Raw genomic sequence first — 24,253 nt, 5'->3', positions numbered from 1 at the left:
TTTTTGGCCTAACATCCAGTGTCTTGAATGTCATTGTTTTATATATTTTGTCCAGTTTTTTAGTCTTGTAAAGACTAACCTATAAGGTGGGAGGGTGGATCCAATTCTATACAATTCTCCCCATTATTCCATCTTGATCAGAGCAGGACCACAACAATATTTTTAATCGCAAAGCACTGCCAACCTACATATCTTCATTTGGGAGTTGGTTAGGTGATTTGTGGTAAAAGAATGTACATGCTGTCTTTGCCACATTGGCTTATTTCAAACATAGCTTTGTGTCAATGTTCCCCAGGGAAAGAGCACTAGAAAACATCTGTAGTTCAACAAGTGGGTTATTTCTTGTTGAAACATGAAAGACAGCACCCCATAGGGAGTCTTGGGGCATCTCAGGTAAAGGCCATCAGAAATGACTTGATGTAGGATTTGGGCTCATGTTAGGTGATTTTAAGGAGAGTTCCAAGAAGCTGGCTTAGTTCCAAACTGCATGCTGTCAGAAAGTGGAGGTAATACTGTGTTTGTGTTTGAGTGAATTAATAAATCTTACTTAGAAGAAAGGAATAGAGAAAGATTAAAACTGTAATTAATAAAGAAGCAGCCATCATTCATATTATCCAGGATGGGGGAAGTTTGGTCATCTTGTGGCTTGGACAGTGATATGTTTTGTCTATATTCTCATGTGGTCTCATTTTCATCTTGATTCATCCCACTCATAGAGTGGACTTATCTTAATGGTGCATGAAATTATGTTAACAAGAGAACATCAAGGCCAGTTCTCACATGTCAGGGTCTGTTTTTCTCTTTTTCACTAGTAAGAGAACAACAGACTCATGGTTCTCCCTGGTGGAAAGACTAACATATATAATTAGAGAATTAATGGTTTCCTCCTCATTTATAGGACTGGAATCTCCCCCATCCACAGGCTTTGAGACTGAGCCCAGGACAGCTGCTCACCGACGAAACCTATTTATTTCTTGGAAGAGAAAAGTAACATAACATCAGAATGCACTCTCATGTGAAAGAGTATCCTTGAGAAGAGAGTCGATTGCTGGAGACAAGGGCTTAAAGAGCACTTTGCAAATGAAGATGGGATGACCTAAGGAGGGAGAAAAGATCAGAACTGGAAAGAACATATATGAACGGCATTTTCTAGTACAGATCAAAGTACTGCAGTGCTATCCCTATGTGGCTCAAAGAGAAACCTAGCCCAGTATTGGTTCAGCCTTTCATACCACAATATTCTTACAAGAGTGCTTGATCCTTTAGTAAAGAAGTATATCAGTGTACATTACAGTCCAGAGAACACACAAGAGCATTGGTGTAGTGACGCCTAAAACAAGACAAGATGGTCAAGAAAGATGAGGGTCTGTTCTACTACATTTTCTTCTGGAATTCAACAAAGTTGGAGAAAGGAATATGAAGACAATATTAACTCCTCAGAGGGAGTTCCTAGAGCCTGTCATTGGTGGGCAATAGAATAGATAATAAAATAAGTAAAACCAAACTTCTTAATTGTCCCCAGAGGTAAAGAAAGCCAACTTTTAAGGGAAAAAAAAGCAACACCCAGTTTTCATATAGAGTGATGCATTCCCGCATGCCTTATGTGTTTTTTAGTCATAGTTCAGGCCAGTACTATCTCATGACTGGCTTGCTACATTGTGCCCCTACTGCTCTCCCTGTTTCCACCCTTGTCTCCTAAGTGTTATTCTCTAGATGGCAGCTCTTACTGCCCCTTAACAGATCAATTGGATCGTGTCTCACATGCACATCCTTAGAAAAGGAAAAAAAAAAAAATCCCTGCCAACGGCTTTCCCAGCACATGTAGGAAGAGCTGCAGTCCACCCCCACCCCGCCACGGCCTATATTATCTGGCGCTGGCTCTTTCCCTGGCCTCTTGTCTCACTACTCTTCCATCTGATCAATGTTCTTCAATCGCAGAGGACAGGGTGTTGGGAGACGGGGTCAGGAAATCATTCTAGGGTCCTGACCAACATGCAATGTCATGGCATGGAATGGAACTGTCAGTAAACTATAGATAATAAGGGTAAGTGTGGATTGATAGCCTGTGTTCCTCTGGGTGTATGTGTGTGCATGTTCACACATTCCAAACACACCTGGAAGATGTCGCAGGCTCAATTCCAGACCAGCACGATAAAGCAGATATCACAATAAAGGGAGTCAAATGAATTTTTTGTTTCCCAGTGCATATAAAAGTTATGTTTGCTCTATACTGAACCCTATCAAGTGTGCAATAGCATTATTTCTTTTTAAAAAAAAAAGTATATACCTTAATTAAAAATACTTTATTGCTAAAAAAAATGCAGGGGCACTGGGTGGCTCAGTCAGTTAAGCATCCAACTCTTGATTTTGGCTCAGGTCATGATTTCACGATTCGTGGGTTCAAGCCCCATATAGGGCTCTGTGCTGACACTGTGGAGCCTGCTTGGGATCCTCTCTCTCTTTCTCTCTCTCTCTCTCTCTCTCTCCACCCCTCCCCTGCTCACACACTCTCTCTCTCAAGAATAAATTTTTGAAAAAAAATGCTAACCATTATCTGAGCCTTCAGCAAAACTTAACTGATCACAGATCACCAAAACAAATATAATTATGATGAAAAAATTTGAACTCTTTCAAGAATTACCAAAATGTGACAGAAACATAGGTGAGCAAATGCTGTGGGCAAATGATGTCAAAAGACGTGCTCAATGCAGGGTCACCACAAACCTTCAGTTTGTAAAAACCACAGTAACTACAAGGTGCATTAACATGAAGCACAATAAAACGAGGTGTGCCAGACGTTTCCTAGGGTTACCATAACAAAATACCACAAATTGGGTGGCCTAAAGTAACAGAAATTTATCGTCTCACAGTTCTGGGGGCCAGAAGTAAAGTATCAAGGTGTCATGAGGGCCACGCTACCTCTGAAGCCTGTAGGAGAATCCTTCCTTGCCTCTTGTAGCTTCTCACAGTTGCTGGAAATCACTAGCATTCCCTGGCTTGTGGCAGCAGCCCTTCAACTTCTGCCTCCATCGTGACATGACATTCTTCTCAAGTGCGTCCATGTCTCTGTGTCTCTTCTCTTGTTATAAGAACACCCAGCACTTTAAGGGCCTGCGCTACAAATGTGATTTCATCTTACTAATTACACTGGCAACAACCCTTTTCCAAAAAAATGTACATTCCCAGTTACTGGGGTTAAGTCTTCAACATACGTGTTTCAACCCACAACAGTGTACACATTGTATGTGGAGTCAGGAGGTAAAATGTACATCGCACATCGACTGTGTCACAGTCAAAGCAGTTTGGACACTCAGCTTCAGCTCACGCTGCTTCAGCAACCCTGGCCCTCTGGTTTCCCCACAACAATAAAGCATGGTCCCCATGCAGTCTTTGCAGGCCTGCTCTCTCAGTCTGCAGCCCTCTCCCCACACAGCCATGTGGCCCTTTTCATTATTTACCCAGGACTCTCAGCTCCACAGAGGGGCCTTTCCTGTCTGCCTTATTTAAAAAAAAAAAAAAAGACCTTATTCTTAAGTAATCTCTATATCCAATGTGGGGCTTGAACTTACAACCCCAAGATCAAGAGTCACATGCTCTACAGACTGAGCCAGCCAGACGGTCTCCTGTCTGTCTTAGTTCAATAACACCATCTGTCTCTCTCAACCCTTCGACACTGCTCTGTTTCCCTTCAGAACACATGGCATTCCCTAACATGGTTTATACACACTATTCACTTCCTTCTTCTCCTCCACTAAAATGTAAGCATCACATGGGCAGGAACTGTGTCTGTATCCCAGCCTCTGGAACAGCAGGACTCAAATACATATTGTTCAGAAAATAAATCTAATTCTACTGTGAAAATAAATGAAGACCAACCAAATGAGAGCAAGCAAAAGCTATTTACATAGAGCTTCCCACAGCAAGAGAGTCAGGCACCATCAGAGGTGTTTAGCAGACTCCAAGCCACGCAGAGAAGCGGGAAAGCTTTAGAGGAGAAGAAAGAGAAGGTTTCAGGTCTGCCCTGATTGGAGACCATCAACATGGGGGAGCTGTAGGTGGGCTTAAAAGTGGAGAATCCTATGAGATTGTTTAGGGGAGCATATTTGCTTTCTCTGGTTAGTTCCAAATTGGAAGCTCGGACAGAAATTAAGGAAGCGGTCAGTGATTAATCAAGTCCTGGCTATTGGGGCTGATGGTGCAGAAGTTATTGTTCACTTCCTGGAACTGTTGCCAAAGATAATGGTCTGACTTCCTACAAGGGTGATATATATATATATATATATATATATATATATATATATATATATATACATACACACACACACATACACACACACACATATATATATATATATATATATATATATATATATATATATATGTATATATGTAGCAGATTGCTTTCCTGGGCTGGTTGCTGTGAATTGTAGGTCAGAGTTCTATTTTTACGTACAGTCTGGCTTTTGTCCTTTTGGAAATTCAGTCTCTCACTTTAAAAAGAAATGTGCTTTAAATGCATAGTTAAGGAACTGAATGGGCTATATCTGGGGGTAGGAGATGAAGAGCAACTCAGTTCTATTTTATAATATGTGTGTGTGTTGTCTATATTTTACAATAAGTTTGTATTACTTTTTTTTTAATGTTTATTTATTTTTGAGACAGAGAGAGACAGAGCATGAGCAGGGGAGGGGCAGAGAGAGAGGGAGACACAGAATCCAAAGCAGGCTCCAGGCTCCAAGCTGTCAGCACAGAGCCCCACGTGGGGATCAAACCCACCAACTGTGAGATCATGACCTGAGCTGAAGTCAGACGCTTAACCAGCTGGGCCACCCAGGTGCCCCATGTATTACTTTTAATTTAGAAAATTAAATCGAAGAGTATAATCAAGTCAAGTCAGTTGCAATTCACACTGCCTCCTCTGATGTCTGCAAATCCACTCGCAAAACTATTTGCTTAGTTCTGATCCTCCTGTCATTTTTCTTTGTTTTTCTTTTTTTTTAATTTTTCTGAAAATAAGTTAAACATTGTAAAAATGTGTTAAATCCTTTCTTGGAAATTTCAGCTATGTATCCTGAGTGAATTTCTGGTGACCTCTTTATCAACCAAACCTTTAAAACTAAAACTAAAAACTAAACTTTTCATTCGGCATTTATTCAATGAATGTGAATTGAGTGATTAACATTTTCCAGACATGCGCCTCCCTGAAAAATGAGGGAAATATCATCATGGTAAGAATATCCTGAATTCAAATTTGACTCAAGTTTCAGTTAAAAGCTCTTCTTTCCTAGAGACATAGTGCCATCTCGTGGGGCTTCCAGATACTTTCATTGGTGACAAGGCTTCCGTTGCATTTTCACAACCACAAATGGCCTGTGGATTAACCCCAGAAACCAAAACACTCCATTCCCTAAGTATTCTGGGAGTGGGAGGCTTTGTTGTACTCGTTTATTCTGGTTCTTAGCAAGGAAAATAACCTATGTGGATCACCTACCAATGTTTTGTGAACACACTGCTTTTGAATGTTACCACCAAAGGACTGAACTCATTACACCTTGTACAGTACAGCCTTTTATAGAACTTCAAAGATCATACAGTAATTATCTGCACCTGTACCCCTATGCCCTGCCAAATCCCTGGCACACCGAGGATGCTCAGTGTTTTGAAAGAATGGCAGAAGCCCCATGGCATAACGTAGATCGCAAAGAAAATCACTTAATTCATTTATAACACATTCAATATTCAGTAGCAAAGGATATAGTGCTTTTTAAAAAATATATTAGCTCTCAATTTGAAGAGAAAAAATACACAAATAATCATTTCCAAGCCAGAAATATTACGTTCAGAGAAATGGTACGGATGTTAAGTTCAGGCACCGTTCAAAGGGGTGAGAAATTACTTCCTGCTGTGATGATTAAAAGAAAGCCTGACATTTCAAATTCACTTGAGAAGGAACCCTAAAACCACACAGTCAAGGCAGCACTGTTACAGATACAGTTATTCTATTTGTGAAACCATTGTCCTTACATAAACACACTTAATGTACTACCAAAGAAAGCTTTGCCTCAAGGTGTTCCTTGCTGCATGTCAGAATTGTAGTTAGTTTTTACTATAATGCACATCACAAAAGTAAAGCCGTCACACTGATGTAAAATCCAAATTCTTCAGTCACCTAGAACAGCGTTCAGTCCACATTCAGGGGTGGATGAAGTTTTGCCTGCCCACTACAGACTTCTCTGGAAGTTATTACACACACATGAGACTCATTTCCTCATGCCCATGAGGGTGTGAGGAGCCAAACATCCTTTGCTTCCATGTCTATCCCTCAATTCATGGCTCTACCCTTTGATCATTTATGGAGGCATTTTTTTATTTTTTTTTTAATATATGAAATTTATTGTCAACTTGGTTTCCATACAACACCCAGTGCTCATCCCAAAAGGTGCCCTCCTCAATACCCATCACCCACCCTCCCCTCCCTCCCACCCCCCATCAACCCTCTGTTTGTTCTCAGTTTTTAACAGTCTCTTATGCTTTGGCTCTCTCCCACTCTAACCTCTTTTTTTTTTCCCCTCCCCCATGGGTTTCTGTTAAGTTTCTCAGGATCCATATAAGAGTGAAATATGGAGGCATTTTTAAAAACATATTTAACTGGGGCACCTGGATGGCTCAGTTGGTTAAACATCTGACTCTTGATATCGGCTCAGGTCACGATCTCATGGCTTATGAGATGGAGCCCCATGTCAGTCTCTGCTCTGGGCATGGAGACTGCTTCAGATTCTCTCTCTCTCCCTTTCCCTCTACCCCTCTCCCTTGAATACTCTTGATAGATAGATAGATAGATAGATAGATAGATAGATAGATAAAGTAAAACAACTACTGTGATAAACACTTTCATGTAATTACTTTTTTCACCCTCACACACCCTGTGAAGGAGGAATTACTTCTCCCATTTCTCTAATGAAATCACAAAGCCTCAGAAGCTGAATATCTCAAGGTCAAGTAGCTAGAAGTCTCAGGATTTAAACCCACATCTCTTAACTCTAAGCCCATTGCTCTTTGCACAAACCAAAACTACCACAAAGGCGATTTCTGCAGCAAGATTTCCCAATAATCACCAGTTGTGCCATCTATAAGTATACACTAATTAGTTCTGTGATCTCAGAGAAGTCACTTCAACTCACTGTGCTTTGGTTTACTCTACTATAATAAAGGGAAGAAAATTATGTCTGCCTGGCCTACTTCCCAAGATGCTTCAGGAGCAAATTCGGATGCAGAAGGCCTAAGTATATAGCTTAAGAGCGTGGACTCTGGCATCAGCTGTCTGGGTATAAATCCCATACACACAACTTATTAACTACACAGTCTTGACCAATTTGTTTCATCTCTCTGAACTTCCATGCCTTCATATACAACATGAGGATAATAGGGTTCTACCTCCTAGGATTGTTCTGAAGATTTCATATAAGTTATGTAAAGTCCTCAGTAGGGTACATGGAACACAGTACTTGTAACTATTAGCTAGAGTTGTTATTAACAAACACATCAAGGGGCACCTGGGTGGCTCAGTCGGTTAAGCGTCGACTTCGGCTCAGGTCATGATCTCACGGTCCGTGAGTTCGAGCCCCGCGTCAGGCTCTGTGCTGACAGTTCAGAGCCTGGAGCCTGCTTCAGATTCTGTGTCTCCCTCTCTCTCTGACCCTCCCCCATTCATGCTCTCTCTCTGTCTCAAAAATAAATAAACATTAAAAAAATGCATCAAAAAGCACCTGGAAAAGAGTAAGAATTTTTACAAGTATGGGATTATTATTCATGCCTATTCTAAGCCAAAATAATATGTCCTGTCTGGTCCTACCCTCAATTTTAACTTTTTTTTTCATTTATCTTTTACTTAATCATTCTTAAAATATCAAATGTAAAAATACTTGCTAAAGTGGAAAAACACTTGAGTACTAGCAACTCAAGTGGGGACAATAGATGAACTCTCGGCAGAAGCCTGTATCTGTCAGAATTCCTACACAAATAAACGACATACCCAAAGTGTTAAATTTTAATGCAGAGCTTTTCAAAAAGGTGTGCACAGGGCTCAGGGAACCCCCAGTGATGGAGAAAGAGCAGGACTTACACAGGCTGGAAGACTCTATCCCCCTCACCTTGAATAAAGGGGTAGACAGGAGTGTTACCCGACCTGCAGAGAACTGGGCCACCCACCAAGAGTGCAGCCATGGGGTGGGGGGTGGTTCACAGCCAATAAATGCCCAGCTTCTCATCTCTTTTTGTGCCTCCCATTCATTGAAGTTAAATGGAAATTGGAAGTAAGGAAGGGATGCAGTCCAGAGAGGAAAAGCCTCTCTGAGCCAGCGCAGGATACAGAGGGGAGGAGAATAAATCTGAGCAGCAAATGGAGAATGCCCAGCAAATAGTCCTAAGTGAGGACTAAACACAAAATATAGGGGGCGCCTGGGTGGCGTAGTCGGTTAAGCGTCCGACTTCAGCCAGGTCACGATCTCGTGGTCCGTGAGTTCGAGCCCCGCATCAGGCTCTGGGCTGATGGCTCGGAGCCTGGAGCCTGTTTCCGATTCTGTGTCTCCCTCTCTCTCTGCCCCTCCCCTGTTCATGCTCTGTCTCTCTCTGTCCCAAAAATAAATAAAAAACGTTGAAAAAAAAATTAAAAAAAAAAAAAAAACACAAAATATAGTTAGCAAAGTATATAGTGATCCCCTACAGCATAAAGGCTAGTCTTAACTCTACTGATGGAAGCCAAACAACCCACTTCCAAACCTTGGCTCTACACTTACTGGCTGAGTGCCCTGGATGTTACTCACCTTCTCTGTGCTACAGTTTCATCTGTAAAATTGGCATAATCATAAGAATACTTACCCTCTCCGGTTGTGTGTGGGAGTTGGGTCAATATTTATAAAGCATTCAGAGCAATGCAGGGTACTTAGCACTGTGTAAATTTTAGCTATTACTATTATATTATTATTACCCCTTGTCCTGGGTAGGATTACAGCTTTCTGTGGAGGTTTATGTCACACGTAAGTGAACTCCTTGGGTGATAAGAAAAGCACGTGACTACCATCTTTACATGCCGTAATCAGGCAAACACTTGACCCCACTGGAGTATAACAAGAGGCGGCCTTAATATGTATAAACACAACCTTAATGTCAATTCGTCATCAAAACCTATCCTGGAATACTGCCATATCTTGGATTTCCTTCAGTCTGTATTTACCCGACTGAAGAGAAAAGCAGTCAGTACCCTCAAAGGTCATACCTATAGACGTGTCCACTCCAGAAGTCCACCAAATACGTGAACACATATTAACAAACACCCCCTTCCATTTTTCCTTGAAGTAGTGAACATGACATTTCCCAAAAAAGCTTCAACTTGCGATTTTCCTTTCCTACAGACCAAAACGGTTTTATTCCAATTTTTGCAGATGGTGTCAAGGTTCCTGTCAGCAAGACCAGATGGAATTGGAAGCTGGTAAACAACAGCAGAGGAGCAGGGTCCCTAGAAGTCGGCCCGATGTTGTCATCATATGCCAGCCCAGACAACAAACATCTGAAGTCTGGGCAGGTATCCAACCTGCGGGACATCCTGAGTCCGAAAACACAAGCCTGTGTTGCAGGCTAGGAGTGGAGTTGATCTGCAGCAGGGGGAGGTTTGGTTTGCTTTGGTTAGGTAATAGAGGTAACACAGAAGAATAATTAGGTGGGGGGGAGCATGAATGATCTCCTTTGAGAGGCAGCTCGAGAGAAGATCAAAGCAGGAAAAAAATATGCCTAGAGAAACACAGCTGAACTTTAGAAGCACCAAATTCAGGAGTACCTGGGTGGCTCAGTCGGTTGAGCATCTGACTTCAGCTCAGATCATAATCTCACGGTTCCTGGGTTCGAACCCCATGTTGGGCTCTCTGCTGTCAGTGCAGAGCCACTTCAGGTCCTCTGTCTCCCCCTTTCTGTCTCTCCTTCCATCTCCCCAAAATAAAGATAAAACATTAAGAAAAATGTTTAAAGAAGTACCAAATTCACATCACACCAAGATCCTTAGGACCTAAAAGTACCCAATTCTATTTTGTCAAACACACTTCCCTCAGACACATAAATCAGCCTGCTCTCAAGATTAAGTACCCCTCCCTCCTGTGCAGCTACACGGCAAAGAGAGCCACAGCCCAACTTCTCTCATCCGGAGGACTACATTTTCACCAAGAAATCCTCATTTTAATTAAACCTCACTTCATAATCTGGAGCCTCCGTGGATTGTGTTTTATTTTGTGTTTTATTTTGCGCACCCCATCATCAAACAGCTGTCACCCAAAGGAATGTCGTGGATGCCTAGGACTGGCCTTTACTTAGATTCAGATCACAGAGACCTCAGACAGAACTCTGAAAATGTTAGAGGTTTGACAATTATCCTATTGACCTCTTACAAAAATACCATGTGAAGTGAATGGGACTGGTTTTAACTTTCCCATTCTACCCACAAGAAAAGTAAGGCTTAGTTTCGGGGTTAGTGGAAGCCTTAGAAACTCTTAGGAAGATCATTATGGCTGTTTCTAACACACCAAATGTAAAGAGAAAATGTGCAGAAAACTCAAGCCAAACGCTACAGAGGGGGAAGAAGTTCCCTAGCTGTTCAGGAAGGGTGAAATTGAATACAAGAATGTACACAGCATTGAAATGTAGTTGTTGGGTGAGACTCTCATTTCAGTGAAAAAGCCTGTCAACCCGGGCCCACCATGAATTCCTTTACTGCTGAGGATCCATGTGAACACTTGTAATCAGAATGGGAAAGGACCCAGATAGAGGATTTTCTGCCTCAAGAGGTGACTGAAAAGAACAGGATTTGAGCAGAGTCAAGGCACTGTTAAGAATAAAATCTCAAAATTCTCCAAGGTGGAGCTAAAAGAACGCCCCAGCTCACGGCGGGTCCTGGGGTCCGTCAGGATCCAAAAAGTCTGAAATGGTTTCCCAGCCTTCATCATTGATAAATGAGACACCATCCTGGGGCAGGGACAGATGCCTCCTTGTTCTGTCCCATGATACAATACAACACACACCAACCCAAGCCAGGCCTGGGTCCTCACACAGGCCTTTTCTGCACACGCAGACATGGTCAGAGGCAGAGGGCAACAGCAGCTGCAAAACAAGGATGGGGGTGGGAGTCAGGCAGGGGTCCAAGCATGAAGGGGTAGAGAAAGGGCATGCCCTGCTGCTAAGGAGGCAGGAAATTATAAGTCCATGCATGCAGGCACCAAGGCTCTGAGCCCCTGGCACAGGCCCCATTCTCCCATCTCCCTCCACTTCCAAAACACAAATTCAAAGATAAAATTGTTGGAACACCTGGATCGATCAGGCGGTTAAGCATCCTACTTCGGCTCAGGTCATAATCTCACGGTTCATGAGATCAAAGCCCCACATCGGGCTCTCTGCTTTGAGCATGGAGCCTGCTTCAGATCCTCTGTCCCCCTCTCTCTGATCCTCCCCTGCCCACACTCTTTCTCTCTCTCAAAAGTAAATACACATTTTTTAAAAATTGTTAAAAATTTCAAGATGGCACCCTCAGAGCATGAGACCCCAGGTATGGGGCCATTCTGAGCACAGGTCCTGGACAACTGCACTGGGCACACATCCAACTGGGTCTGTCTTGCTGGGCAGGAGGAACTCAGCAGCAACAAGCTGCTAGATGGGTGCCCATGGTGGACTGGGAGTTAGGAGGGAAAAGAGTGAGCTTCAGTCAGATCTCTCACACAGGGGACTTCCCCAGGGAAGTTTGCCTTGAGGGCCCTCAGGAACCAAAGGATGTGCCCCTGAGAGAATGAGCATGTGGATTCTCACCCTCTGACAGAGATGATAGGCAGATAGCGGAGACGGCACCACAAGCCATAGACAAGGGAAGGAAGCTTGCTGCCTCCAGTATGGAATTGTTCACGGAATGGAACAGTAATTGCAAACACCTGATGAGGACAGCCAATTCCGTACCAGCACTCCTACAAAAAGATGGCACTTTGCCTTCCAGCACCTCAACACCCAGACACCAGAGGAAAAACACGGTGAGAAAGCAGACCACATTTCCTATAAACACTCCGAGGGTCCAGACGGAAAGCCAGTGTGAGGAAGGTGGGGAAAAGTGGAGAAGTCCTAAAATTAATGTGTGAATAAGCTTTCCAAAAGAATAGGAAAATTTTTTTTAATTTTTAATTAAAAAAAAAAAAAGAAGAAGATTTTAAGAACTGGACTGAAACTATATTAATTCCAAAGGTGACTGTAAAATAGGGAATCTTCCCCAACGGTCTTTAAATGTGTCATCATCTCAGCAAGAAAGGGAAGCTCTACTGACACAGTCCAATAATAAAGATAAAGTCATTATATGTTTGTATCGGACAAGTCGAAACTGCTCAGTCAAAATGATTACACACAACCTCAGTGATTGTTCCAGAAAATGGAACAGAGATCTCGCCCTTCCTTCCGAGAGTTTTAAAAAAGCAGTTTCCCTGAATACAAATCACTGTTTCTCTCCTTAAGACTTCAGGCCATGCATCCATCATATGACTTCCCAGCCAAATATAGTTGACCTATGTCTCCCAGGATATGAATGTTTAAGCAATTTGCAAATGACTTCCTGTTACCAATTTTTGCAACAACTTTAGAAGTTTCCTAATTATTTGGCTAAATTAATTCTAACGCAAGATGTGCCCTCATTCAGAGTGTGATTTAATTAGATGTCCTCATATGAGGCTCAATAAGATATGTAGATAACAGGTAAACCAACTTTCAGGTACATTGGTTCCTGGAGGATTAGCTGTCTGAACCTTACATCAAGGTTATGCCTTGGCAAGAGCACACTATTTTGACTGCTTGACCGATCAGTTCAGTGAAATAAACGAGGAGTCTGCTTAATATACTGAATGCACCAGTTGTCATGATAAATTGACTGGATAAAGAGTAGTTTCCATTACATGTAAACAACGTGGAAGGCCTTTGACTTTGGGTTTGGGGAAAATGCAAATACTTCAGCCTGTTCTAAAAACCCATCTGGTCCATCTCAAAACCATTTTTGTACTGGCACTGAAACCAGAAGATCAATCTTTCAGAAGCATGGAACCAAGGGTCAGCAAACTACAGACCACTGGTCAAGTTCTGCCCATTTCCTATTTTTATAAACAAACTGCTAGAGAAGCACAGTCATTGGTTTCACACTGCAATGGCAAAGTTGGATAGTTGCAACAGAAACCACTAGACGAGAAAACCTGAAATATTTACTATCTGATCCTTCAAAGGAAAAGTTGGCTTCAGCTCAGGTCTGTATCTCCCACAGACTATACCACAGACAGTTGCCACTGAAACTCTCTTTGTTCTCTCCTTCCATTTCAGTTCAGTGTCTGACCCTCTGCCATGATCAAGAGAAGTGTCACTATAGAGCAATGAAGTAGTAGTCATTGGTCTATTATTGCCCTAGAACTGTCCATAGGCTTGCCGTCCATAGGCTTGCTGTTTACTAACTGGAATTTGGGGAAGTCACCTTCATTCTCTGACCCTAGACTATACCTAAGGCTAGACAATACCTAAGGTTCTCTCTAGCTTTAAGGTAATGAATGTTTTGTGATCCAACAAAGAGTATTCTTTTCATCTGAATAAAATGTCTTTGAACCAGGGGTGGTCACTGGGCTTTTCTGAAAATCCACCTTTTTTGTAATTAGACATTATCAGCTGTTTACAAAGTATGGATCCCGCTCACTCTCCTTCCTAACAGAATCCTTGCATTGCCCCTGTGCTTCCAGAGAAACCAACTGATCAGCATGCCCAGGGACTTTATAAGTCAATCCTGGTAGCACCTTGCCCCTTGCCAGTTACTGATTTAGGTTATGTCACAAATCCCAGCCAATGAGAAACATAAAAGAAGTCAGCTGTGGTGGAGGAAGGAAAGAGGCCCTTCAAGGAAAATTTCCCTTAAGTTTAAGGAAGAAAAGAGCCTCTTTTCTCTTTCTAGCCATCGTCGTGACTGAATGTATTGCTGGAACTCCTGCTGCCATCTCGCCATGAGCTTGAGGATGGTGCCCACCCACGGGAAGACAGAGAAGCAGCCTTGACTCCGAAGCACATAGGAAGACTTTCCTGCCTCTGGTTTTTTCTAATCAAAAGGAAATAAATCTTACTGTGTAGGCATGTTGATTTATTCCCCATCAACTACTGACAAAAGGCAAATGACCTCTGGTGGAATCTGGAGGTAGGTGCAGTTCTGGTGGTGTTGAGGATGACCAGTATGCCCACGTGACTCTCCACAACAATAACTCAACAGCAAAGTTCTGTCTTCCTAAAAATAAATGTTGCACCTACTGCTCCACGAACACGGCTATCTAACCAATGCCAAATACCTAACACAAACATTTCACCCAAAAATAATTTGGAAGCATTCACATAATACAACAGAAACAAAAATATTTTTCCAAAAAAAAAAAAAAAACAATGATTTTTGTCAGTAGCTATTTTAACATGACCAACATATATAATCTGATATTCCCTAAGTCCTAAATAAGTGGTTACCCCTGCATTTTTTTCTCTCTTTGGTTTCATTTAGATTCAAGTTAGTTAATATACAGTGTAGTACTGGTTTCAGGAGAATTTAGTGATTTATCACTTACATATAACACCCAGTGCTCATCACAAGTGCCCTCCTTAATGCCCATCACTCCTTTTAGCCCATCCACCCCACCCACCTCCCTCCATTAACCCTCAGTTTGTTCTCTTTCTTTAAGAGCTTCCCTGTTTTTATCTTATTTTATTTTTCCTTTCCTTCTGCAACTGGTTTGTTTCTTAAATTCCACATACAAGTGAAATCATAGGATATTTGTCTTTCTCTAATTGACTTATTTCACTTAACATAATACACTCTAGTTCCATCCACACTGTTGCAAATGGCAAGATTTCATTATTTTTGATCCCTGTAATATTCCATTGTGTATGTATGTGTATGTATATATATATACATATATACACACACACACGACATCTCCTTTATCCACTCATCAGTCAATGGACACTTGAGCTCTTTCCATAATTTGGAAAGCTGTTGTTGATAGCGCTGCTTTAACACTGGGGTGCATGTGCTAAACTCTCAGTACTAAAAAAATCCCAATCCAGTAACACTGTTAAGACTCCAAGCAAAAAAGAAAAAGAAAAAACTGTCAACATGTGGCTAAAGAACAGTGAAGATCTGGTGATCGTGATGTCAGTTAAGTATGTATGTATGTATGTATGTATGTATTTAGAGAGAGCGAGCATGTACAAGCAGGGAGAGGGATGCAGAGGCAGAGGGAGAGAGAGAATCCTAAGCAAGTTCAATGCTCAGCATGGAGCCCGACACGGGGGTTGGATCCCATGACCCTGGGATCATGAACGGAGCCAAAATCGAGTCGTACCCTTAATTAACTGAGCCCCAAGTTGAACATTTTAGAAACAAAGAATCCCACTGTCTTGGAGGGAGTGTGAGATGGAAACCTGTGCAATCCCTCATTCGGCCATAAGAGATTATCCCATTTCTCCTACTTAGGCACCTCCAAATAAACTAGTTCAGTCTTCCTGAGGCCAAACACACCACAGCTAAACATGACACTTGGGAATGTTTTCTCTTTCTAAATGTCCTAACAGGACTCAGATAAATATCTTCGACCATTCTCTCAATTATCCAAGGACAACTCACCATCAGCTTAATTACCATGGGACAGAGGTTCAATGGGGGAAGACATTACCAGAGAACATGTGCACTTAACCATTCACTGAGTAAGTCCAACCCACAGGATATAATCGTAAAGCAATTTTATGTTTGTCTTTCTCTGTCCCTTAAGATGTGCTCCACAAGACTATTATTGCCCTGGATGAAAATGAAAGTTGACTCCATGAATTCTCTGGTTTCTCTTAGGTCATTAAAAAGTTCAACTGTTACTTTAAGTGACAAAAGGCAGTTTCAAGTTGGTAATTAGAATACTCAACCCTACATCATAATCAAAACATGGTCTTGATACAGAGTTGAAGCTTTTTACCTCCTTTATCTGTGTCTGCTGCAGATAGAAAGTGTGCAGACAATGGGATGTCGTCAGCTGCTTCTTCTTTTTCCAGTCTAGTCTTTCCACTCCCACCTACAACTTGCTTATGGCAGTTTCCAACCCTCCCTCCCCAAGAGCTATAGTGAGGAGTGGGAGAAGAGGCAAAGGAGCAGAAAGGTTCTAACCTGACCAATACTGTCATGAGCTGATGTCAACACTATCCATGGCTGGATAGCAGGTGCATGTTTTAGATCTCCAAGTGGTCTCCTTAGACTTGAGAGGGGAAAAGTCTCCTTAAGAAAACAGACAAAGCACAACTTGTGCCTCTCCATAGGTTTTACTTTGACTTATTCTCCCTAGGAGGTCAAATCAGCAATTCTCCATCAACAACCTCCTCCCAAGGTCATTCTTAAATATTCAATTTCTTCCCTTTTATTATATCTCCTGTGTAAAGTAAGGTCCTTAGGAGTCATGGTTCCTCCACCTCACACCCATTAGGATGGCTACCATCAAGAGACTAGAAAGGGGCACCTGAGTGACACAGTGCGTTAAGCATCCAACTCTTGATTTTGGCTCAGGTCATGATCTTCTGGTTTGTGAGACTGAGCTTCACGTTGGGCTCTGTGCTTACAGTGTGGAACCTGCTCGGGATTCTCTCTCTCCCTGCCCCTCCTGTGCTTGCACAGGCACATTCTCTCTCTCTTTCTCTCTCTCTCAAAATAAATAAATAAATGTTAAAAAAAACAAACAAACAAACAAACAAACCAAAGGTCCCTGGATGATTCAGTCAGTTAAGTGTCTGACTTCGACTCAGGTCATGATCTCACAGTTCATGGGTTCAAGCCCCAAGCCCCAAGCCCCAAGCCCCGTCTCAGGCTCTGTGCTAACAGCTCAGAGCCTGAAGCCTGCTTCAGATTCTGTGTCTCCCTCTCTCTCTGCCTCTCCCCACTCACGTTCTGTCTCTCTCTCCGTCAAAAATAAATAAACGTTAAAAAAATGTTTTTAAAAAGAAACTGGAAAATAACAAAAGTTGGCACGGAAGTAAAAAAAAAATTGTAATTTGTGCACTGGTGTTGGGAATGCAAACTGGTGATACCATTATGGAGAAAAGTACAGAGGTTCCTCAAAAAATTAAAAGTAGAATTACCTTATGATCTGGCAATTCACCTTTTGGGTGTAAACCCAAAAGAGTCAAAAGCAAGTTCCCAAACACATATTTATACACCCGTATTCATAACGCAGCATTATTCACAATTGTCAAAAAGCGGAAGTAACCTAAATGTCCTTCAATGGCTGAATAGAAAAACAAAATGTGGTATATACATCTAATGGAGTAATTATTTGGCCTTTTAAAAAAAGAAGGAAATTCTGACACGTACTACAACATAAATTAACATTATGGACAGTATGTGAAATGAAATAAGCGAGTCACAAAAAGATAAATACTATATGATTCCACGTATATGAGGTACCTAAAGTAGACAGATTCATAGAGACAGAAAGAATGGTGGTTGTCAGAGGCTGGAGGGAGGGGAGCATGGGGGGTTACTCTTTGATGGGTATAGAGTTTCAGTTTAAGAAGATGAGAAATTTCTGGAGGTGGACAGTTGCAGAATAGTGCCAATGTACTTAATGCTACTGAACTGTACACTTAAAAATGATTACGATTGGGGCGCCTGGGTGGCTCAGTCGGTTAAGCGGCCAACTTCGGCTCAGGTCATGATCTCGCGGTCGGTGAGTTCGAGCCCTGCGTCGGGCTCTGTGCTGACAGCTCAGAGCCTGGAGCCTGTTTCAGATTCTGTGTCTCCCTCTCTCTGACCCTCCCCCATTCATGCTTTGTCTGTCTCAAAAATAAATAAACGTTAAAAAAAATTTTTTTTAAATGATTACGATGGCCAATTTCATACTCTGTGTATTTTGCCACAACTAAAAGTAAAATTTGAATTTAAACACTAAAAAGTCATGATTCCTTCTGCTACCATCTACTTTGAAAATATACTTCCTACTTTAGCCTCAGCTAAAACCTCCATGTTAATATCCTACCATATATTCATCAACTACAAGGTGTATTCTGACTTCATAAATATTAAAATGTGAAAAGTGATTTGTCTTAGAATCAGCAAGATGTGGTATTTGAGATTTTCAGGCAAATCAGCCACAACTCTAGAAACATTACTAAACCTCGGTGGCCAGTTTACTCCTAGCCTATTACCTCATAATTGTTCTAGCAGAGTATAAGACATTTTTCCTTGAATGCATTTTCCAAGCCCCAACTCTCACCAGGCTGATTTTGAAAATTAACTTGTCTCTCTGGAACCACTTCTGAATTAAAATTAATGTTCCAAGTCTCTTTGACCCACACCCAATCGCTCATACACACAAGGAGAGGACTCATGCCTATAGAAGTATTTTCACACTCGGAATTTAAAACAGCATTACCTCAACATTTCCAATTACAGAAAACTTAACCACAAGAAAAAAATAATAATAATTGGATGCTTATCCTAAAACAATATTTGGGGCTGATTTAAAATGACCAAGTCTTATTATTTTTACCCTTGTCCTAAAGTAGAATAGGAGGTGCCAACACAACACAAGGAAATCCTTGAGAGGAAAATGGTAAATCATTCATATTATGACTGGGAGAGATTTACAGGTGTAATGGAAAAGCATAAATTCAGCAAGTGCAAGATTAAAACATAGTATATATGAAGTTCACTTAGCATTAAACTCTGAGCTTAACTGCAAACAAATATGTTGAAATTGTTAACTCTACAGAGATTGAAGAGTAATAAGTTAGCAATGACAGGAAAAATACCAGTTTTACATCATACCCATAGCAGAAAAGCACTAATCAATATACATTACCGAATGGTTCATGGTCCACAGTCCTTCACACAGGGAGAGAGTGTAATGGGAAATTAAGAATCGTCTAGTACAGCTTAGCAGTTAAGAAAGCCAGGCTCATTTTCTGAAATTCCCTGGGTTCAAATTTCAGCTCTGCCACTTATTAGCTCCAAACACTTTAATGAGATCCTTAATCCTTCTGTCTCTTCATCTGTAAAATGGAAATAAAAATAGCACCTAATTAATAAAGAAGATGGGGAAATTCAAGGTAATAATGCCGCTAAAATACTAAGCACACTGCCAAGCATACAAGAAGTTCTCAACTAATGTTCTTTCTTTACATAATAAAAAATATATAAACTTTCCCTCAATAGCAGAGGCTTGGAAGAAATGTGTAACTTACTTATCTGAGTTTTTTGACTCATGTTTCACTTGTGCTTGCCTACATAAATATCACCAAAGTAATCTCAAGTTAATGAACAGGTAGCTAGTTAATCTATAGCACTAGTTCCCAAACTATAGTATTCATCAGAATTACCTAGAGCGTGTTAGAAACACAGATTGCTCAGCCCTACTCCCAGAGTTTCTGATTTAGTAGGTCTGGAGTGTGCCTGAGGATTTGCATTTCTAACAAGTTCCCAGGTGATTCTGACTCGGCTAGGCTGAGAACCACTCTTGGAGAGCCGCTGGTCTACACTATCCTACCTCCATGACTACCATCATCTTCCTTTTCAAAGCTTTACTCCTAACACTCTTCCTGATCCAAAGGACTAAACTTGAGTGATTCATTCTAAAGACTGGCTATCACTCTGTTCTGATGGCCGGTTGATAGCATGATACATCACCCACACAGAACTATCCAAAAAAGGTCAGCCACCCTCAGACTCCACTAGATCTGAATCCTGAGTCCAGGGTAGCCAGGCCCCATGGTCCATTAGGAATGGTCCTACTCAATCCTATGCCTATCGTACAGCTTCCCAGAGATATAGAGAACCCTCACGTGCCTGGTAATCAAGGCCACAGAACCCTATCTAATTTCTTTCTGCCTGGGTCCTTCATACCTTATTCCACCTCCAGGATCTGCAGTGTCTGAAGACCTGCATGGGGTTATTCAGTAGATTAACAGAACCTGATTTTCTAGCCTTCTTAGTCAAGTGCCCCTAGCTGTTTTCATTTATGAGAAGGTCACAATGGCACAATGGCATATTTCACATGCACACACACAAAGATGTAATGAATAACACTGTTTATTAAGTGATATGGGGTTGGAGATATGACCTTAAGAGCAATGTGAACTAATTCCCCTCCCCCTGACAGGATAGCTCTCACTCCTTATAATCTAGAGAGCCACATGCATCAGCCAGAAAATCCCTTACCCTAAAATACATACCTGATTACTTTTCTACCACTGCCTTTATATTTTGACTTGTCTTTAAATAAATTCCTTAATAATAGTGAAACCAGAGTAGCAGACCACTTTAACGGTTTACCAGTTCCAACTCAGCCTGAGCACAACATTTTTTAAGTGCAGGAAACATTTTAGTAACCTAATACAGTTTTTCTGCAGAAAACTCTATTGGAAACTCCCAATTAGTTTCTCTCAGTGCCTACATTATAAAACTTCCCAGCACCAGTGTTGGAGGACATCCCCACCCTAGAACTCACTTGGACTTCAGGGGTCTCTATGGTGTCTGACCCAGGAATATCTGACTAGCCCAATATACTTGAGCCCACACCCACATCTTGTGCTCAGATACAACCTTTAGAAGTTTGACAGTGAAATCTGTCTGCAAGTGTCTTGAATTTGCCATTTGTCACTGGGTTCCATGTCTAGCGTGTGCTTGCCAGGCTCTCATCAGTGTTCCCTCAGCAGCCCATGGATTAAAACTTGGACCCCTCTGTTCAGTAAGTGCTCCAATAATCCCAAGGCAAGGCTGGGTCATTATAAACATGTATATAAAGCTGATGCTACATAATTCCTCCAGGTCATTGGTTTCGTGAAATAGTAGAAGACTGAAATTATCCCACCCTTCTACCCCACCACAATGGAAAGTTTTTGAAATACAGAAAAAATACCTTCATAATAGATTATATCAATAACTTTCATCATATAAATATTAAATCAGGATACACACATTAAGACACATATTCTAAGAGGTTGTCCTTTCCTCCATGCCACTGAATTTCAGACTCCTGTTTATTTTTCCTAGCAGCCAGTCAATAGATACTGTTTAAAATTGTTGAATCAACAAATAGAGAAGTATACTATTTAGAGCTACAAGAATAGCCAGCAAAAAAATGAAACTGAAACCTATTCAAAGTGATAAGTACTAGGGAATTTGATTTGAGAAATTAAAAATGGAAATGGGTCAGAAAACTTTGCCTTATATTTTATATCTTTCTTTACTGTTCATGTTTCTTACAATATGCACATATTATTTCTATAATTGTAAAAAACAAATATAAAATGAGTAAATAACATCCTCATTAGTAAGGGATTAGCTAAATAAATTAAGCATATGCATGCATGTTGGTTCACAACCATGGGAGATTCCCAGGTTCAATCTAAAGCTGGCCCCCATACTTGGAGGGCAAAGAGACTGAAGAGATTGGTAAGTGGCAGTTTTATTAAGTAAGAAATTTATTTAAAGACTCATCTTGGGTGGCCATAAGACAAGGAACAGTGGGCATAATACACATTCCAAGGACATAAGAGGGGGTGAGGAGCCTCTGTGCCCAGGTCCAGCTCCCGAGTCAACTGACGGGCACGTGTCCTCTTGATGACCTTCTCCAACAATGCAATGGAACATCATGCAAATACTAAAAAGGATAAAAGAGCATAATATATAGATATAGAAAGATAACCTTGGAATGCCATTAAATTTTAAAAAAAATAGTTGCAAACAACTGTAGCCTGATTCAACTCAAGTAAAAATTACACACACACACACACACACACACACACACAGACTGTATAAGCATAGAGATACCTGGGAAATACAGCAAACTATTAGATTTGGGGAAAACGAAGAGATAAAGTCCTTCACTTTTTTTTTTATTTCCTATGCTTTTATAATTTTTGAACTTTATATGAGGAGCAGATATTACCTTTGCAACTTAAGAGGTACAATTCTTTAAAATAAGTAAACACACATGTATGCTTTTTGAGACCCAGAAAATATAAAGTAGTGAGTTTAAGTCATATTTGTGATTTCACAGAACCTTGAGGGAGAAGGAATCTTAAGATGCCCAGACAGAATTAGTGCCTCACTCAGAATCACACGTGGAAAGTATCAGAACCAGGTTTAGACAAGCAGAGGAAGACGCTGCATTAAACTTCCAAAGTTCTAAAGTAACTCATAACTAGTGTGCCTTCTCACTATTCATTTATCAAACACTGTCTTAGACAGTTCAAGTTGCTATAACAAAATGCCAGAGATGGGAAGTTTAAACAACACTTATTTCTCATAGTTGTGGAGGCTGGAAAGCCTGAGATCAAGGGACCATTATGATTGAGGGGTTTTTTTCTAATTTTTTTTAATGTTTATATTTATTTTTGAGACAGACAGAGACAGAGACAGAGCATGAGCAGGAGTGGGGCAGAGAGAAAGAGGGAGACACAGAATCCAAAGCAGGCTCCAGGCTCTGAGCTGTCAGCAAAGAGCTTGACACGGGGCTCAAGCCCACAAACCGTGAGATCATGACCTGAGCCGAAGTCAGATGCTCAACCGACTGAGTCACCCAGGTGCCCCCATTATGATTGAGTTCTGGTGAAGGCCTTCCTCTGATTTGTGGACATCTGGCTGCCTTTTTGCACTGCCTTCCTGCTGTATCTTCACATGCCACAGAGAGAGCTCTGGTATCTTCCTTTTCTTAGAAGAACACTAATCCCACCATAGGGCCCACCCTCATGACTTCAATAAACCTAATTACCTCCCAAAAGGGTCTACCTCCAAATGCTAACACATTGGGGGTTAGGGCTTTAATATATGAATTTGGGGGGGGGGGAGGGGACACAAACATTCAGTCCATAATAAATACTTTTTCATATAAACGGTAGGCAGACCAAGGTATCACCTGTTATACAGATGAGTAAATCAATGTCCAAAGAGAACAGAGAATCCCCCAAAGTCATGCAGCTATTAATAAGCAGAACCCACTAACATCCAGGTCTGCTCATCCTTGACTGAATATTATCCTATTCTCACATTACCCTTACCCTTTCCTAAAAAAAAGAAAAAGAAAAAAAAATGAACCTTGAAGGATAGTTTTCCACACAAGAATTTAGAAACAGAAGAGTACTTTATAGGTTATAACAGAAAATGAGAAGGCTTATTAAGCTGTGATTAGCTCACAACCTATTCCACTTTAACAGCCTGGATCGCTAACCATGTCAAAGCAATTTGTCATCCAAGGAAGTCTGGTGATTAACAAATAAGACTCAGGCCCCATCCCTCTCAGAGGCCAACATTACCTTGACGTAGCCCTCAGAGAGTCTGACTCCCCAGGGTCCTGGAGGAAACAGAGGTGGTTCCTAGAGCTTAGCCGCCTTTCAAGTGCTCAGTAGCTATGCGTGACCAGTAGCCAAAGCATTGGAGAACACAGCTTCAGAGTTCATCCAGGTCTGAGATTTTCAGACTTTATTTATTTATTATTTATTTATTATTTATTTATTTGTTTGTTTTGAGAGAGATAGAGACAGCGCCAGCAAGGAGGAGCAGAGAGAAAGGGAAAGAGAGAGAGAATCCCAAGCAGGGTCCACTCTGTCAGCGCAGTGCCCAATGTGGGGCTCGAACTCAGAAACTGTGAGATCATAACCTGAGCCGAAACCAAGAGTCAGACACTTAACCAACTGAGCCACACAGGTGCCCCTATTTTCAGACTTGTAAAGAACAGAAACTTACAAAGTTCTGTGCAGGACCCCAACACATGAAAGACAGAAGCAGGATGGGTGTACATGGATGGGGTGGAGTGGGTGGCTAGGAGCTCACCCCACTTGGGCCCTACAGCCTTTCCATCCTTCCTGACTCCCACACATGGCATGAAAGCCTCACTGTGAAACCCCTCCAGTCCAAGGAACAAAGTTTGAAAATCACTCCACTCTCACTCCACCGCCATATATTAAATGTGAGGAAGCTGAGAACCAGAAAGCTGAAGTAGCTGGCCTCACTGGGCCATCCCTAAAACCAGAGACCTCTGGCTCTCAACCCAGTGTTTTTCTAGTCTGGGAAAGGGGCAAACCTGTCAGAAACAGTAACAAAAAGACACAGACATCCCTCCCCAATCCCCAGCTAGAACGGGTCCACTGTCCATTTCAGAGGAAGGAGCACCAACACTCAGATATTTTCTCAGTTTTTGGA

General features: G+C 41.5%; 1 long non-coding RNA gene across 1 annotated transcript in view; it reads right to left on the bottom strand.

The window, feature by feature from the left end:
* The window catches only part of LOC131490059 (uncharacterized), a 407,583-nt gene that overhangs the window by 314,272 nt on the left and 69,058 nt on the right, over positions 1 to 24,253 (bottom strand). Inside the window, exon 2 of the long non-coding RNA XR_009250929.1 lies at positions 18,915 to 19,104. This is a non-coding gene — a long non-coding RNA (uncharacterized LOC131490059). The remainder of the gene's footprint in view (positions 1 to 18,914; positions 19,105 to 24,253) is intronic.

The sequence above is a fragment of the Neofelis nebulosa genome, chromosome 11 (assembly GCF_028018385.1).
Source record: "Neofelis nebulosa isolate mNeoNeb1 chromosome 11, mNeoNeb1.pri, whole genome shotgun sequence".
In the NCBI taxonomy this organism is placed as follows: Eukaryota; Metazoa; Chordata; class Mammalia; order Carnivora; family Felidae; genus Neofelis; species Neofelis nebulosa.
This window is presented reverse-complemented; position numbering and strand designations above follow the sequence as displayed.